Here is an 18,583-nt window from a genome sequence, read left to right as displayed (position 1 = left end):
AGGCCAAGTCATGCTTTGAGGGAAAGCGATAAAATTCAGTAATGTCTTTCCTTGCAGAATGCGATAGGAGGGGAGAGAGAGAGAGAGAGAGAGAGAGAGAGAGAGAGAGAGAGAGAGAGAGAGAGAGAGAGAGAGGGGGGGTTAGTGGTGGGGTGAGAGGGGACGGCGAAGAGGGTGAGGGGGGAGGGGTGGTTAAGGAACCTGAAATTCAGATTGTATCATCATCTCGTTACTTGAAGTGCATAAATAAAGGTCGTAAAAGCAGTGATCATATCTGTGACTGTCAGAATATAATTTTCTGTGTGTGTGTATGTGTGTATGTTTGTGTGTGTGGTATGCATGTAAATATAGTTTGCTAATACAGTAATATAGCCCAGTGGTTAGATCACTCCACCTCACCAATGAGGAGAATAGTTTTGCAATATGACATTGAAACTTGCATACCTCTTTCTTCTGTCTATTCAAGGAATATATTTCCAGATTTTCACCTTTATAATACTTGAACTTGTTTAACTACTATTTTTTTATTTATTTTCTAGGAGTTTCTCAAGTTTTTATTCTCCCTTATCTATTAATCAATTTAAAACATTCCAAAAACTGCATAAAGTTTAAACAACAGAAAATTATACGGCTGTGAAGAAATATCGGAATACAGTTTTAATGAAAAGTAAAAAAAAACAGTAAATGAAAGTCAAACAGAATCCCACAAAATCTGGAGTAATATTACATTATACAGTATCTTTCTTACAGCACTTTTTAAATCTTAAAACCATTTCGAAAATGAGTGTCCGAGGACAATGAAACGAAATATTTACTGTTTCAGACAAAAATGCAGTTAAGTTTTTTATCAATGAAATGGAATGTGAAATTTAGGCCAAAGGCCAAGCACTGGGACTTATGAGGTCATTCAGTACTGAAAGGGAAATTGAGAATACGAAGATTTTTAAAATGATCGGTTGGTCGAAAGTGTAAAATTCTTGAAAATTAGTAAGAAGCAGGAGAGAAAGACCTACTAAGTGCTGGGTTCATGACAAGAAAGATACTGCATATGTGAAAGTAAAGGCCTTAATATATTCCCTTCAATATGTGCATTTGCCATAATATTAATGTTGATCAAATATATTATATATCCATTACATTCTTATCCTTATATCCATTATATTTTTAGTTACATTATATCCTTTCATAAGCCATCGACTCACTTTTTTAATTTTTCAAATAATTCCTTTCCCCCCTTTTTAGTTTTCTGTAAAAGAAAACTATTATGCCAGCTTTGTCTGTCCGCCCTCAGATCTTAAAAACTACTGAGGGTAGCGGGCTGCAAATTGGTATGTTGATCATCCACCCTCCAATCATCAAATATACCAAATTACAGCCCTCTAGCCTCAGTAGTTTTTATTCTATTAAAGGCTAAAGTTAGCCATAATCGTGCTTCTGGCAACGATATAGGACAGGCCACCACCGGGCCTTGATTAAAGTTCCATGGGCTGCGGCTCATACAGCATTATACCGAGACCACAGAAAGATAGATCTATTTTCGGTGGCCTTGATTATACGCTGTACAGAAAACTCGACTGCGCCGAAGAAACTTCGGAGCATTTTTTACTTGTTTCATTCCTTCTATGTTATTTCCAGTTCCTTTCCTTTATCCTTACATTTCTTTCATGACGCTCTTTAAATATTGCTCTTTTTTTATCTTAAAAAAAACTGTTTTCTTCAGTTTATTAGCATATACATGTCTCTTTCCTATTTTCCCGAGTTTTATCACAACCTTGAACTTTAAAAATTGAGATCAGGATAAAAAAAAAAGCAATTATTATTCTCTGGCAAGGAATACGAAGTTTTTGCTAGAATGATGTTGTTTTGGTGACAGTTATGTGTGTGTTTGTGTGTCTGTCCGCGTGTGTGATAACGAGAACATCAGTTTTGACTTTTTTGTGCGTTAGGTTAATGTATATGTTCGTTTCTGTTTTTAAAATATCTGTTGTGCGTACGTAACAAGTATTAGTTTTCTCTTCATTTGTTGGGCTATGGTGTGCATACATGTCTACATGACTCCACTCTTACGTGTAAACGTAGTTGTGTGTTGTGTATGTGTATACGAACATGTGGGTGTATGTGTGGGTGCAGTGTACGTAAAAAAATATACTTTTTCTTATCTGCTCTTTTGGAGGTGCTTAATTAACCAGCCCCAAATAAAGTTTTGTTTCAACTATTCGTTGAACTTGTCTGTTAGTTGGTAAACAGCTCTGGTCATTATGAAAAGGCATTATGCAAATTGCAATCATGCACAAAAATTCAAGAATTTGAAAATAAAAAAGAATGTTTACTGATGGAAATAGATAAAACCATAAAGAAGAGACGAGAATCATAGCCAGACAAGTTAAACATTGAAAAAAAGATAAAACGACTAAACATATGCTGTACAGTATAAACACAGTTGGCCTTCATGAAGAAGGCCAGTAAACAAAGGCAAAGGAGTGAGATAGCCGATGCTCTCTTATTACGTGGACTATGCTACAGACTCCTTAAGTTAAGGTACACTAAACATACTCTTTTTGGCTAACTTATTTAATTATTTACCGTTTACATTGTATACCGGTTAAGACACTGTAATGAACACGTGACTTAGATATAACAAACTGAATTATAGGGTGACGCTACAAAGACATCGGAAATATAATAAGACATCCTTGCGAAGAGTCGGAAAGACTAATAAAGTCAAGTGGAAACAAATGACGATCGGTTTCAATGAGATGTTGAATGACTTGGTTAAAGACGGTGACTTTCTCATCTACAAAAGGAAACCCGTTTTCAGAACTACTGTATGTATTAAAATTCAAGTCTTTAAAATCGATTATCAAGTTGGATGCAATGAAAACTTCAAATCTGGGGAACTTCAAAACAGTGGGCTTGTTACATGCCCTCTCTCTCTCTCTCTCTCTCTCTCTCTCTCTCTCTCTCTCTCTCTCTCTCTCTCTCTCTGTGCACTAAATTATCATTTCTTTGTTTTAACAGTTTTATAGCGATCATTTAAAATTGCCTCGTTCGTGTGTGCTGTGTTTGTGTGTACGTGCACAGTACATTATATTTATGCAGACAACTATAGTTCATATTTCTTCCATCTACAGATATTGCTCACATACAGCCACATGTATATGGATGTGTATATGTGTTAATATGGATTTAGGAAGAATATAAGTCGCAGATTTATACAGGAATTCGGAAGTAAATATAGCTAATGATGACGAGATGAGAGAATTAGTGAGTCAGAGAATAGGTGAAGGGAGGAAGGTAGCAGGGAGCGTGCGAAAGATTGAGAAGAGTCTTTGGGTGTCTATTGAAACTAAGGTGGGAATGTAAAACAGGACTATTGAATCAACTTTCCTTGAAGGAAGTGGAGTGTGGGTCATGATTTCAAAATAAGATAAAGAGGCTGCAGTTGTTGATATTAACTGTTTGCACAAAATGTCTGACGAAAGAAGAACAGAAATGTTGAGAAATATGGCGATAAGTAGGAGTGGGGAATAAATCATCGTGGGTGAAGGTATGGAGGTGGTTGTGTCATGAGGAAAGAATGGGAGACCAAAGGTCGGTAAAAAAAAAATGGGGGGGTGCATGATTCGGAAGTGTCAGGAGCGAGGAAGAGAGGATTACCTAGAAAGGACTGGATAGAGTCATGAAAGAGGACTTGGAGAGAACAGACCTTAATGCCCAAGAAACCCAAGAGTGTGGGAAAAACTTTGAGGTGAATGGCGCATTGTTTGTTGAAGGTTTCAAGGCACTGCTGACAAGCTATCTTTGTAGATGTATAATGCTATTACTTTGAAAGCTTTCTAGACGGAGACTTCATCCACGATTCAGCAATTAAAGCATGAATGTGGCAGTGACCGTTATGTTACATTTCTGCAACATGTATATATATATATATATATATATATATATATATATATATATATATATATATATATATATATATATATATATATATATATATATATATATATATATATCTTATTCTTCGTTTTAACGTGCTTTTTCCAATTTTTTTATATGCGGTAAGCACGATGATCTTTCTAAATATATATATATATATATATATATATATATATATATATATATATATATATATATATATATATATATGTATATATCTATATATATATACATATATATATGCATATATATATATATACAGTATATGTATATATATACATACTGTATATACATATATATATGTATATATGTATATATATATACAGTATATGTATATATATACATACTGTATATACATATATATGTATATATAATATATATACAGTATACATGTATATGTATATATATGCATGTGTATGTATATATATATACATACATATATATATACATATATATTGACACAAAAGCAAAGTAGAGATAACATTATATATATATATATATATATATATATATATATATATGCATATATAAATAGATAGATAGATAGATAGATAGATACAAAAGCAAAGTCTAAACAATATATATATATATATATATATATATATATATATATATATATATATATATATATATATATATATATATACATATATATATATATATATATATATATATATATATATATATATATATATATATATATATAATGTTCCCTGTCTTTACTGATACAAAAGCAAAGTAAAAATAACAACAACATATTAAAAGCTTCCTTCAAGGTCAGAAGAGACATTTATACAAGCATACTTACTGTAAGCAGTCGAGAAAAACAATGAATAAGCGGGTTTCTTCAGCTTTCCTCCCCGACAGTAACCAAAAATTATATAATTCAGTTACAAGTAAAATGAGTCATTGTAATCATCATGATCTTTACTTCATTAAACACTCAAAGTTACAATATTATAAGTCTCTTCGTAATTTTTCTTGCCACTAGTAAAGAAGTCTTTGTTAAGAAATCTGCTTGTCGAAGAAAACACTGTAACCAAGTAATTCAAAATGTTTCGTTTTTCTTTTCGTTTAGCTCTTTATATTTTTCATTCGTTTACAGTCTATTCTTGTCAGTTTTTTTTTAAAGATCACTTTTGTTTTCTAAGGTATCGTCAATGTTTTCATCACTCAGCGTAGAATGTCAGTGCTTCCTACCTAACTGCTTGTACTGAATGGGTTATGAAGCATAGTAGGCCTGTGCTTAGGTCTACAAAGTTCCTTGGCTACCCTTGGGATACTGACGTACTCTCAGAATCACAGAACTCTAGAACAAGCTTTGGCAAACATCTCGGATCTTTCAAATCCAGCGCCTTATCCCGCCAGCTTCTTACCAATACCCTGGAGATAAGGCATATCTCTCTCTATCCTCTCCGAGAAGTTCGAAATTCCTGCTGGAAATCAATCGAAGAAGAGTGCAGTCCTCTCCCTCTTCTTCTTCTTGGTGTTTTGAGAGTTGTTTTCACTCTTCTAAGCACATTTCCTCTTGAAAACAGCAGGTAACGAAGGCGACGCGAGGACCTCCTTCTTGAGAAAGGTTGTTAAAATTCAATATATTTCACGAAGCAACGAAATGTATTGATTCAAACTTCTTTCTTCTTTTTATCTCGCACAGGATTCCATTCGCGGAAAACTAGGCCTACGGAGGAGGCGACGCCACGCTGCTACGGTTCACGAAAACAAAAGTTCAGACGACGATGATGATGGTGATGGTGATGATAATGCCGATGTTGATGGTGGCTGTTGTATAGGCGAGGGTCAGGAATCATCGTCAGTTCAAAGAAGCGCCTTCTGAAAGGGGGCGGTCTGACATCGGAGGAGTCTCCAGTCGGAGGCCATCAAACGTTCCTGGGCAGACTGAAAGCGAGCTGTTAGTTCTTCGGCAGGAGGTTGTAGGAGAGTTTGATGATGTCCCCTTTTTGATTGGTCGAAGAGGCCTCAATCAAGCCCACGGCCGTCGTCGCTGCTGCAGCTGCCCTCCGCCACAACCTTCACACACCGACTGAGGAACAAGTACCAAAGGGCACGAGCCATACCTACCTACCCACCCACCCCTCCCCGCCTTTTCCTCCACCCCACCAACCCCTTCCCTCTGCACCTTAAAACCTTCTTCATTCTCCCCTTCTCGCTCCCCCGCCGGACGGTGCCCCGCCCCGAAGCGAGTGCCAAGTTTTCCCCGCCCGGCAGTGCCAGGCACCCATGATTTTCTCCCTGCCCCAGCCAAGATTATGTGTGTGTGTGTGTGTGTGTGTGTGTGTGTGTGATCCCTTCCACCCACCATTACAGACACTTCGGGTGGTGTGGGGGTGGAGGAGGAACGGAGTATGGAGAGCGGTTAATATGGCAATGTGGGTATTCTCTATCTTTCTCGCCTTTTTTTTTTTTTTTTGTTACTGAAGGTGGCAACCACATTCTTTTGCGTCGGAGCGAACTTTGGTGAAAATATAAAATCTCTAAATTTATCTAACTGATTTTTTAGAATCAATTCAATTTTACTCAAAACAATCTTGTCAACCGGAAGAAAGGGGCAAAATACAACTAAAAAATGGATTTGACACCACCCACACTCACCCTGGTACCCCCTTATCTCTCTCTCTCTCTCTCTCTCTCTCTCTCTCTCTCTCTCTCTCTCTCTCTCTGCCTAGTGCCAAAGGTTTTGCAGTTTCCATCACTAATGACAACATAGCCTCCGTTTTAACACGAGGCTCCAAGGTCAAAATAAAAAGACGACACGCCTTAGATTTCCCCATTTCATTTTTCAGTTTTCCCATATCTTATTTATCAGTTTAAGCTTCTTCTTTAGCTACGCATAATTTTATCTGTATTACTGTGCCTTTTGTTCTTTGTGTGCTCATTTGGGTATTATGAGCTTTGTATTCTCAGGTATTCTTATTTTATAATCACTTTCTCTCTATTTCCTTGTTTATTCAAGTAAACTTAATCAGTTTTCATATTTTCCAGTTTCTTATCACTTTCTGTTTTCATCATTCTTTCACCAGATTTGTTCACTTTACCTACCTGTACTTTACATTTATTCTGTGGTCTCTTTACTTCTTTAAGTAATCTTTAGTACTTTTTGTTATGTTATCCAAATTACCAGTATCTCTTTCTATTTCTATTCATCTGCCTTTGTTAACCAATTTTTTTCCTTTCTTTTTCTTAATCAGTAAATTCTAATCGTTTTCAGCTTTTATTCTCATTCTATTTCTCCTAATTCTTAACTTCCTTCATTCTTTATGTACAAGTACTCTCTTCTCTCTCTCTCTCTCTCTCTCTCTCTCTCTCTCTCTCTCTCTCTCTCTTGTCGTTTTCGCTTCTTCTGCTGATTCTTAGCCCGTTTATCTATTTCAGTAGAGTGCCAGTTTTCCCAAAATTTATCATTTTTACTTTAATTATTCGGCCGTTCATTTTTTAAGTTACTTAAATACTCTTATCTTTCTTTAGCAAAACCAAAAAAGCTGCAAAAATTCACCTAGAGAGAGAGAGAGAGAGAGAGAGAGAGAGAGAGAGAGAGAGAGAGAGAGAGAGAGAACTCAGGAAAGTGTTACAGCATTTAACCTCAAAGAACTCCCAGTCAGTGAAAAGCATATATACAACTTAATATAATTCAATAAAAATAAAAACCTCCGTATATATTTTCCTCGGAATCTACAAGAATAATTATTCAGTTCTTCTGATGGAACTGAGTGCCCCTGTTTTCGCAAACATAATTCATTTTAGCGAAGTAAAAAGATTTGGATGAAAGGACAACCTTGTAGTGATTTAGCACTGATTTTCAGAGCGCCGTCTTTCAACAAAATCGAGTAATTTCCGTTTTCTGTTGGAGTACTTACAGAATTTTTCTTTTCTTTTTTATTTTTGGTAGCCGAGTTTTTTCTTGCTCTTCTTTTTTAAATTACTTTAACGTGCAGTTAGTTATGTAAGAAGACTTTCTTGCGTAATAAACAAGAATATGGTCTTTTTTTAACAGTTGCTTGTCATTATTTAAAATCTAACCCCTTCACATTTCACTAAATAAGGACAAAGTATTAGCGTGCATAAATTAAACCCACAATTAATCACGTCGACAGATTATACAGATTGTTGGTAACTGAAGAATCAGCGACCTAATGGCTATTTAGCCAAGAGGATTAGTAAGACTTCCCTCCGTGGATAATTATGAAAAACTGGTCTCTTGATAATAGTAAGGCCCATAGCATTATCAGAACAGCAACTCTCAGACGAATGCCGAAAATACAGAAATCTTATAGATATTATTTCATGTAGCTGAAGTGTCTAATACAACTGAATAGGGTAAAATCAAACTGCGTATACAGTACAGCATTTGGTTCAAACATCTCGTATGATATAAGATCTCGTAAGGCTCGCTTACTTCCAAAATTTCATATGGCTCAATTATTTCAAATATGATTTCATATGACTTAATAATTTCCAACTTGAAAGACGCAATTTTTCTTTTAGTATTCTGTTAGCCCTCTGTTCTTCTCCTTTGCCAGCTGTGGCTCATTACATTCAACTAACCACCAGGTACAATATCCACTGTTTACGATAACAATGAATTCATATTGCTTCGACTTCGCCCTAAGTTTAGGCAAAGGCCGAGACGTCTTTTGGCTCCGTTTCCAAAAATTCCATTGTGAATTAAGTACCAGTGGTTATTCGACTGCAGCTGGTCATAGTTAGGATAGAGAAGAGCATGGGATTAGCCACTTCAACCCTAAATCATCTGCTGAGTAAATTTACAGCCCCTGGAGCCAGCCCCTCCAAGGAAAAAAGACGTTTGTGTGCATATGTATATGTATTATATATCTAGATACTATATATATATATATATATATATATATATATATATATATATATATGTGTGTGTGTGTGTGTGTGTGTGTGTGTGTGTGTGTGTGTGGGTGTGTGTGAGTGTAACTAAACTTGTAAACTTGTATGTATGTAAACTTGAGCTTTTTAGAAACCCAAACTGCTTGACCGACCTAGAAAAAATTTTGCACGCAGCCCTCATTTAACCCAAGGAAGGTTTTTGTGTAGGCTTCTAACCTGTGCCCCCGCCCTCTGGGATACCTTATTTACTGTGGGTCCCAGCAAAGACCCAGCCATGGGATAACATTTTGGAATGGTGTGAAACGTTGGGTGTCGGGAATGTAGGTTCGTACAATTCCACATGGACTGTGCCTAGGGAGAATGGGGCTCTGCAGTGGCGGCGTTCCAACATGTGGCTCACTCAGTGTCAGGCCGAGTAATGCAACTTAGAAAAATTTTCCTGCCTCTCCTTTGAATTCTTTTGTTGTGTAATGTATGTTTACTATCATTGAAAATGTTTTTCTTTCCTGTGATTAACAATTCTGTCTAGAATTCACTGCTTTAAATAAACATGTTAATCTAAAACCACAGCACTTGTTAATCCCTTTCTAAAGTAAATGATTGACTGTTAATCAGAATTTTCTCTGGCAGCGCCAGGGTGGTCAACGAGAATATATATATATATATATATATATATATATATATATATATATATATATATATATATATATATATAATTTATATATATATATATATGGTATGCATTCATGCATATATGTACATATACACAAATAATACATACATACAAATATATACATAATATATACATATATATGCGTGCGCGTCTCCTATCGCATGCGCCCACGCTCTTAAGAACCGAAAACTGCAAAACACATATACGAATCATGAGAGATACGCTTATTAAGGGACCCTTGCTAGCTCCCAAAAAGGAACGAATTAAAATGTCTTAAAAAGATACAAAAAAAGGTGGGGGATGAATCTCGCTCTCCTGCCCTTTTTTTTTTGGGGGGGAGGGGGGAGCGGGCTCCCTCCCGTGTAAATTATTCGCTTTACGCCGCCCTGAATCTTCGAGGTTCGAAGACCCAGAGAAATCTTTTTAAAGCGACGAAAATCCAAGGAATGCCGAAGTCTTCCGTTTCGTTCAGGTCAAGGTATCTGATTAACCTTTTGTTTATTCCTTTTATTCCGTCTTTTTTCTTCTCGTATTTTCTTTTTCCTGTCTGTTTTCGCCTGTGTCTATTTCTTTTCATCTTCCTCTCCTTCCGTGTTGTTTTTTATCAGAAATAAGTTTGAAACAAATTTTTCCTAGCGAATAATAATAATAATAATAATAATAATAATAATAATAATAATAATAATAATAATAATAATAATAATAATAATAACTTGTTAATTTGTAAATTATTTTTGTGGTCATCTAGTTAACTGCGCGGGATTAGCTAATCAGCCAACTATCCATCCAATTAGCCAGACAGTCATCCAAAACATTTTTCATTCGTCCCAAGAGCTATTCACTTAGTCACTTATTCGCAGTCGAATCATTCAGCTACCAAAGCAGTCAGTATTAATCTTATTCACACTCAACCGATCAATTAATAAGTCCCTCATTTATTTGAAATATAAGCCATCACGTCCATCGCTCATTTGACAAACAATCAGTAAATCCATCATCAAATTGGCAAATCAAACAAGAAGTCTTTCTTTTGTTCAATATCACAATCAACAAGTTCCTCAGTGTCACTTCCAGATTGCAAAAGCCAGTTAATTAGTCTTTAGCTCATTCATTCAACAGACATATGTCTTTATATAAGCCTTTCATTCGTTCAACACCACATTCCATAAGTCCATCATTAATTATTAAACATAATAATCATCCAGTCTCCCACTCTCTCCACAAGTTAGTATCACTCCGAAATTGTACTATCCACGCAGTAAACCTTTTAGTCCATTCATTCAACAAATAGGTTTGTTTATCTGGGTGTTTCAAGGTCCCCTTGAGGCGAACGGAGGAGGAATTCGACTCGGAACCCAAAAAAAGAACGAGTGGTATGCTAGGCCTTCGAGGTATTTAGGCCTATGGGGCAATGCCAAGCGTAACAAGTGCTCCTCCTCTCCACATTTTAGACGTCTAGGCCCATCTTCTTCTTTTGCTCCGTCTCTTTACTTCTTCTCAGTTGCGACTGTGTTTACATGTTCAGTGTCTCCCTGATAAGAATGATAAGAATTACGTGTGTGTTCAGGTGTAGGAAACTTGTAGCCAGTGAACTTTAGAATTATTAAAGGGGAATATTGGAATTTTATTTTGTAGATTAGCTCGATCTGTTAAATTGTAAATGTAATGATCAATATTTTTTTCTCTGATACCTGCGTGTTTTTCTTTCCATACATGCACACACAACATACACACACACACACACACACACACACACACACACACACATATATATATATATATATATATATATATATATATATATATATATATATATATATATATATATATATATATATATACTGTATATATATATATATATATATATATATATATATATATATATATATACGAGTATAAACATTAAGCTACAAATGTCGTTTAATATCCAATTCTATCAAACTCAGAAATTACACTGAAGAGGAATTTTAAGCGATAAGCAATTTGTGTATTCCCAAGGACAAGTCACGGGAATTGGCTATTTAATATGCCATTTGTAGCTTACTGTTTGTGAATATGAAAAAATGTCACGGTGTATATGGTAAAAATTCATATATATATATATATATATATATATATATATATATATATATATATATATATATATATATATATATATATATATATATATATATATATATATATATATATATATATATATATATATATATATATATATGTATATATATATATATATATATATATATGTATATATATATATATATATATATATATATATATATATATGTATATATATATATTATATATATATATATATATATATATATATATATATATATATATATATATATATATATATATATATATATATATATATATATATATATATATATATATATATGTGTGTGTGTGATGTAACAGTAAATCTCTCTCTCTCTCTCTCTCTCTCTCTCTCTCTCTCTCATAACGACGTAACAAGTTCATAAGTGACGACCCACATAACACCTTTTTACATTCCAGCTTATAAATCACCATCGAAGAATCTCATTCCTTGATCCAATCATCATCAAATAAAAAATGGAATCTTTTTGAAGTCGATCAGTTGGAGATTCCTATCTGTGAATAATCAATCATTCTTTCACTTGCCATAAATAAGAAGCCAAGAAGCTTCTTCAGCGCAATCGAGTTTTCTGTACAGCGTATTTGAATCAAGGCCACCGACAAAAGATCCATCTTTCGGTGGTCTCGGCATAATGCTGTATGAGCCGCGGCCCATGAAGCACGATTATGGCTAACTTTAACCTTAAATAAAATAAAAACTACTGGGGCTAGAGGACTGCAACTTGGTATGTTTGATAATTGGAAGTGGATGACCAACATACCAATTTACAGCCCTCAAGCCTCATTACTTTTTAAGATCTGAGGGCGGACTGAAAAAGTGCGGACGGACAGACAAAGTCGGCACAATAGCTTTCTTTTACAGAAAACAAAAAAAGGAATTTCGGAGCGTTAGATGAAAATCTAAAAATCTGGAGCTTTTAAAGAAAATGGAATTTGGGGGCATTAAATAAAAAAAAAAGCTATAAATCTGGAGCTTTTAAAAAATGGAATTTCGGAATGTTAAATAAAAAGCTAAAAATCTGGAGCTTTAAAAAAAATGGAATTTCGGGATGTTAAATAAAAAGCTAAAAATCCGGAAATAAAAAAAAATGAAATTTCGGGACGTTATATAATAGGCTAAAAATCTCGAAATGTTAAATAATGGAATTTCGGGATGTTAAATAAAAAGCTAAAAATCTGGAGCTCTTAAAAAATGGAATGTCGGTATGTTAAATAAAAAGCCAAAAACCTGGAGCTTTTGAAAAAATGGAAATTAGGGACATTAAATAAAAAGCTAAAAATTCTGGAGCTTTTAAAAAACTGGAATTTCGAGATGTTAAATAAAAAGCTAAAAATCCAGAAATTTAAAAAAGAAATTAATTTCTGGTCATTAAATAAAAATCTGAAGCTTTTTAAAAAATGGAATTTCGGGGTATTAAATAAAAAGCAAAAAATCTGGAGCTTTTAAAAAAATGGAATTTCGGGACGTTAAATAAAAAGCTAAAAATTCTGGAGCTTTTAAAAAAAAATAGAATTTCGGGATGTGAAATAAAAAGGTTAAAAATCTGGAGCTTTTAAAAGAATAAGAATTTCGGGATGTTAAATAAAAAGCTAAAAATCTGGAGCTTTTAAAAAATGGAATTTCGGGATGTTAAATAAAAAGCTAAAAATCTGGAGATTTAAAAAAATAGAATTTCGGGGCATTACATTAACAGCTAAAAATGGAGATTTTAAAAAAATGGAATTTCGGGGTATTAAATAAAAAGCGAAAAATCTGGAGCTTTTAAAAATGGAGTTTTGGGACGTTAAATAAAATGCTAAAAATCTGGAGGTTTAAAAAGATATAGAATTTCGGGATGTTAAATAAAAAGCTAAAAATCTGGAGCTTTTAAAAAAAATGGAATTTCGGGATGTTAAATAAAAAGCTAAAAAACTGGAGATTTAAAAAAAAATGGAATTTCGGGTCATTAAATAAAAAGCTAAAAATCTGGAGCTTTAAAAAAAATGGAATTTCTGGATATTAAATAAAAAGCTAAAAATCTGGAGCTTTAAAAAAAATGAAAGTTCGGTGTATTAAATGAAAAGCTAAAAAATCCGGAGCTTTAAAAAAATGCAATTTCGGGATATTAAACAAAAAGCTAAAAATCTGGAACTTTTAAAAAAAATAGGCTTTCAGGGTGTTAAATAAAAAGCTAAAAATCTGGAGCTTTTAAAAAAGTGGAATTTCTGGACGTTAAATAAAAAACTACAAATCTGGAGCTCTAAAAAAACGGAATTTCTGGGCATTTAATAAAAAAGCTAAAAATCTGGAGTTTATAAAAAATGGAATATCGGGATTTTATTTAAAAACTAAAAATCTGGAGCTTTTAAAAAATGGAAATTAGGGATTTTAAATAAAAAGCTAAAAATCTGGAGCTTTTAAAAAAATGGATTTCCGGGACGTTAAATAAAAAGCTAAAAATCTGGAGGTTTAAAAAAAGGAATATCAGGATATTAAATAAAAAGCTAAAACCCTGAAGATTTAAAAAAAATGGAATTTAGGGATGTTAAATAAAGAGGTAAAAATCTGGAGCTTTTAAATATGGAATTCCGGGGTATTAAATAAAAAACTGAAAATCTGGAGCTTTAAAAAATTGAATTTCGGGATGTTAAATAAAAAGCTAAAAATCTGGAGCTTTTTAAAAAAAAAATGGAATTTAGGGGCATTAAATAAAAAACTAAAAATCTGGAGATTTAAAAAATGGAATTTCGGGATGTTAAATAAAAAGCTAAAAATCTGGAGCTTTTAAAAAAATGAAATTTCGGGATGTTAAATAAAAAGCTCAAAATATGGAGCTTTAAAAAAAAGGGGGAATTTCGGGATGTTAAATAAAAACCTAAAATCTGCAGCTTTAAAAAATGGAATTACGGGATGTTAAATAAAAAGCTAAAAATCTGGAGATTTTAAAAAATGGAACTTCGGGACGTTGAATAAAATGCTAAAAATCTGGAGCTTTTAAAAAAATTAGAATTTCGGGATGTTAAATAAAAAGCAAAAAATCTGGAGATTTAAACAAAATGGAATTTCGGGATGTTAACTAAAAAGCTAAAAATATGGAGCTTTAAAAAAATGGAATTTCGGGATGTTATATAAAAAGCTAACAATCTGGAGCTTTTAAGAAATGGAATTTCGGGATGTTAAAAAAAAGCTAAAAATCTAGAGCTTTTTAAAAAAATTAGAATTTCGGGATGTTAAATAAAAAGCTAAAAATCTGGAGATTTAAAAAAAATTAGAATTTCGGGATATTAAAAAAAAAGCTAAAAATCTGGAGGTTTAAAAAATGGAATTTCGGGGCACTAAATAAAAATCTGGAGCTTTTAAAAAAAATGGAATTTCGGGCCATTAAATAAAAAGCTAAAAATCTGGAGCTTTGAAAAAAATTGAATTTAGGGACGTTAAATAAAAAGCTAAATATTCTGGAGCTTTTAAAAAATAGAAATACGGAATGTGAAATAAAAAGCTAAAAATCTGGAACTTTTGAAAAAATGGAATTTCGGGATGTTAAATAAAAAGCTAAAAATCTGGAGATTTAAAAAAAATGGAATTTCGGGGCGTTAAATAAAAAGCTAAAACTGGACCTTTTAGAAAAATGGAATTTCGGGGTATTAAATAAAAAGCTACAAATCTGGAGCTTTTGAAAAACAAGATTTCTGGATGTTAAATAAAAAGCTAAAAATCTGGAGCTTTTAAAAAACTGGAATTTCGGGATATTAAATGAAAAGCTAAAAATCATGAGCTTTAAAAATTAAATTTCGGGGTATTAAATGTAAAGCTATAAATCTAGAGCTTTTAAAAAAAATGGAATTTAGGGATGTTAAAGAAAATGCTAAAAATCTGGAGCTTTTAAAAAATGGAATTTCGGTATGTTAAATAAAAAGCTAAAAGTCTGGAGGTTATAAAAAATGAATTTCGGGATGTTAAATGAAAAGCTAAAAATCTGGAGCTTTAAAAAATGGAATTTCGGGATGTTAAATAAATAGCTAAAAATCTGGAGCTTTTAAAAAATGGAATTTCGGGGCATTAATAAAAAGCTAAAGATCTGGGGCTTTTAAAAAGATAGAATTTCGGGATATCAAATAAAAAGCTAAAAATCTGAAGCTTTTAAAAAATGGAATTTCGGGATGTTAAATAAAAAAGCTAAAAATCTGGAGCTTTAAAAAATCGAACTTCGGATGTTAAATAAAAAACGGAAAATCTGGAGCTTCTGAAAAAAATTGGATTTCTGGGATTTTGAATAAAAAGCTAAAAATCTGCAGCCTTTAAAAAATGGAATTTCGGGATGTTAAATTAAAAGCTAAAAATCTGGAGCTTTTAAAAACGAGTAAAAAATGCGCCGAAGAAACTTCGGCGCAATCGAGTTTTCTGTACATCGTATAATCAAGGCCACCGATAATAGATCTATATTTCTGTGGCCTTGGTATAATGCTGCATGGCCGCAGCCATGAAACTTTAACATCGGGCAGCTGGTGGCCTATCCTATATCGTTGCCAGAAGCACGATTATGGATAACTTTAACCTTAAATAAAATTTTAAAAAACTACAAAGGCTAGAGGGCTGCAATTTGGTATGAGTGATGATTGAGATGATCAACATAATTTACAGCCCTCTAGCCTCAGTAGTATTTAGGATCTGAGGGCGGACAGAAAAAGTGCGAACGGACCGATAAAGTCGTCACAATAGTTTTCTTTTTCAGAAATCTAAAATGAAATTTCGGGGTGTTAAATAAAAAGTGAAAAATCTGGTACTTAAAAAAAATGGATTCAGGGGATGGTAACTTGTAGACGGGACAGGGTCGAAGTACGTATGAAGTTCGTACGGTACTCGTGACGGTTCCCCGAATTCCAGATAAATGGCGTGATACCAAGATTCCAAAGGCAATATCAGCAGGAGATGGATTATTCAATTTATGATGTATGATCATCAGATGGATGACATAAGTGATAATGAAATATTCATTGATGTTAGTCTTACGTCTATGAATCTCTCTCTCTCTCTCTCTCTCTCTCAGCGGTGCAAAACGAAGCTCATCTGTTCCATTTTATTAATTTCATATTTTCAATGTCTTTATATATATATATATATATATATATATATATATATATATATATATATATATATATATATATATATATATATATATATGTGTGTGTGTGTGTGTGTGTGTGTGTGTGTGTGTGTATTTGATTTCCTCAGTTGTAAGTTATTCCCAAAGTGAAGTAATATACATATTCATTCCATTGTTGTGACTTATAATATTTAAAAGTATAAAAAGTCATGTGTAAAATTGGCACCCAACTATCTTACACACTTCGTTTAATAAACATAAATTTATGTATTTGATTATATATATATATATGTATATATATATATATATATAATTTTTTGATCACGTCGGGATCGAACCCAGGTCTCTCAGGTGGAAAGCAAAGGGCGTTACCCACTGGGCCATACAAGTCTAAAGAAGTTGGAACCTGAGAGCAACTGCACCAGTGAATTACCTGGGCAGTTAACTGCTTGCATACCAGCGAGTTTTCAACTTCCCGACTCAGCAATGACCAATAGACAACATTTCATTCGAATTATCCCTTCTGAGTGAATAAGATAGAAAATCATCAACACACAATCACGTGTGGAACAGAAATAAATTTCTGACTCACGGGGATCGAACCCAGGTCTCTCAGGTGGGCAACGCCTTGCTTTCCACCTGAGAGACCTGGGTTCGATCCCGACGAGTCAGAAATTTATTTCTGTTCCACACGTGATTGTGTGTTGATGATTTCTATCTTATTCACCAGAAGGGATAATTCGAATGAAATGTTGTCTATTGGGTCATTGCTGAGTCGGGAAGTTGGGGAAAACTCGCTGGTATGCAAGCAGTTAGCTTGCCCAGGTAATTCCTGGGTGCAGTTGCTCAGGTTCCAACTCTTTAGACTTGTATGGCCCAGTGGGTAACGCCCTTGCTTTCCACCTGAGAGACCTGGGTTCGATCCCGACGTGAGTCAGAAATTTATTTCTGTTCCACACGTGATTGTGTGTTGATGATTTCTATATATATATATGTGTGTGTGTGTGTGTGTGTGTGTGTGTTGAGTGTGTTTAGTGAATTCGGTTCATAGCTAATCAATTAAAGCCGGCATTTTGTACATTTGCGCACGGCACATGAATGAACGCGCTCTTCCCCTTACAGTAATCACTGCCAACAACTGCAGCATGTTTCCTTATGACTTCAATAAGGTCGTATGGGCTTTCGTACTCCACGACATCAACCGTATTTAGAACGGGTGGTGCTAAAACCGAGGGAAGGGCTGGATTGACTTTCGTGCATTTAATAAAGCGTGTGATCAGCAGTAGGGGCATATATATATATATATATATATATATATATATATATATATATATATATATATATATATATATATATATATATATATATATATATATATATATATATATATATATATATTTACATATATATATATATATATATATATATATATATATATATATATATTCCTATGCATATTTTTCCTTTTATTGTGAAAAGGAATGGCTGCAGCAGGTGTTGACCTTTCGTTCTCAGCAAGGCTGCTAATATCTTACACTTCTGTAACCTGGCGGCGACCAGCGGGGTCTCATAACCACCAGGGCATAATCCACAATGACTTTTCCAAATGGATAGATGGATTGATATATATATATATATATATATATATATATATATATATATATATATATATATATATATATATATATATATATATATATAGATATATATATATATATATATATATATATATATATATGTTTGTATATATATAAAAAATATGCCTGTGAGTATATATGTTAGAATCTCGATAATCACCCAATTTCTACAGAGGGAGCAAAAATAACTATTAATGCAATGACAAACTAAATTCACTTTTCCAAACACACCATAAATTTTCCACCATCTTCCGTTA

At 33.4% G+C, this 18,583-nt stretch overlaps 1 protein-coding gene across 1 annotated transcript in view; it reads right to left on the bottom strand.

Moving 5' to 3' along the window:
• Positions 1 to 6,028, bottom strand: part of LOC136852638 (uncharacterized) — a 135,871-nt gene extending 129,843 nt beyond the window's left edge. Inside the window, 1 exon segment of the mRNA XM_067127573.1 lies at positions 4,745 to 6,028. The gene's annotated coding sequence lies outside the window, so the exon portion shown is untranslated.
• Between the last annotated feature and the right edge of the window lie 12,555 nt (positions 6,029 to 18,583).

Source organism: Macrobrachium rosenbergii, chromosome 25 (genome assembly GCF_040412425.1).
Source record: "Macrobrachium rosenbergii isolate ZJJX-2024 chromosome 25, ASM4041242v1, whole genome shotgun sequence".
Taxonomy (NCBI): Eukaryota; Metazoa; Arthropoda; class Malacostraca; order Decapoda; family Palaemonidae; genus Macrobrachium; species Macrobrachium rosenbergii.
Note: the sequence above shows the minus strand (reverse complement) of the source record. Positions and strands in the feature narration are given on the sequence as shown.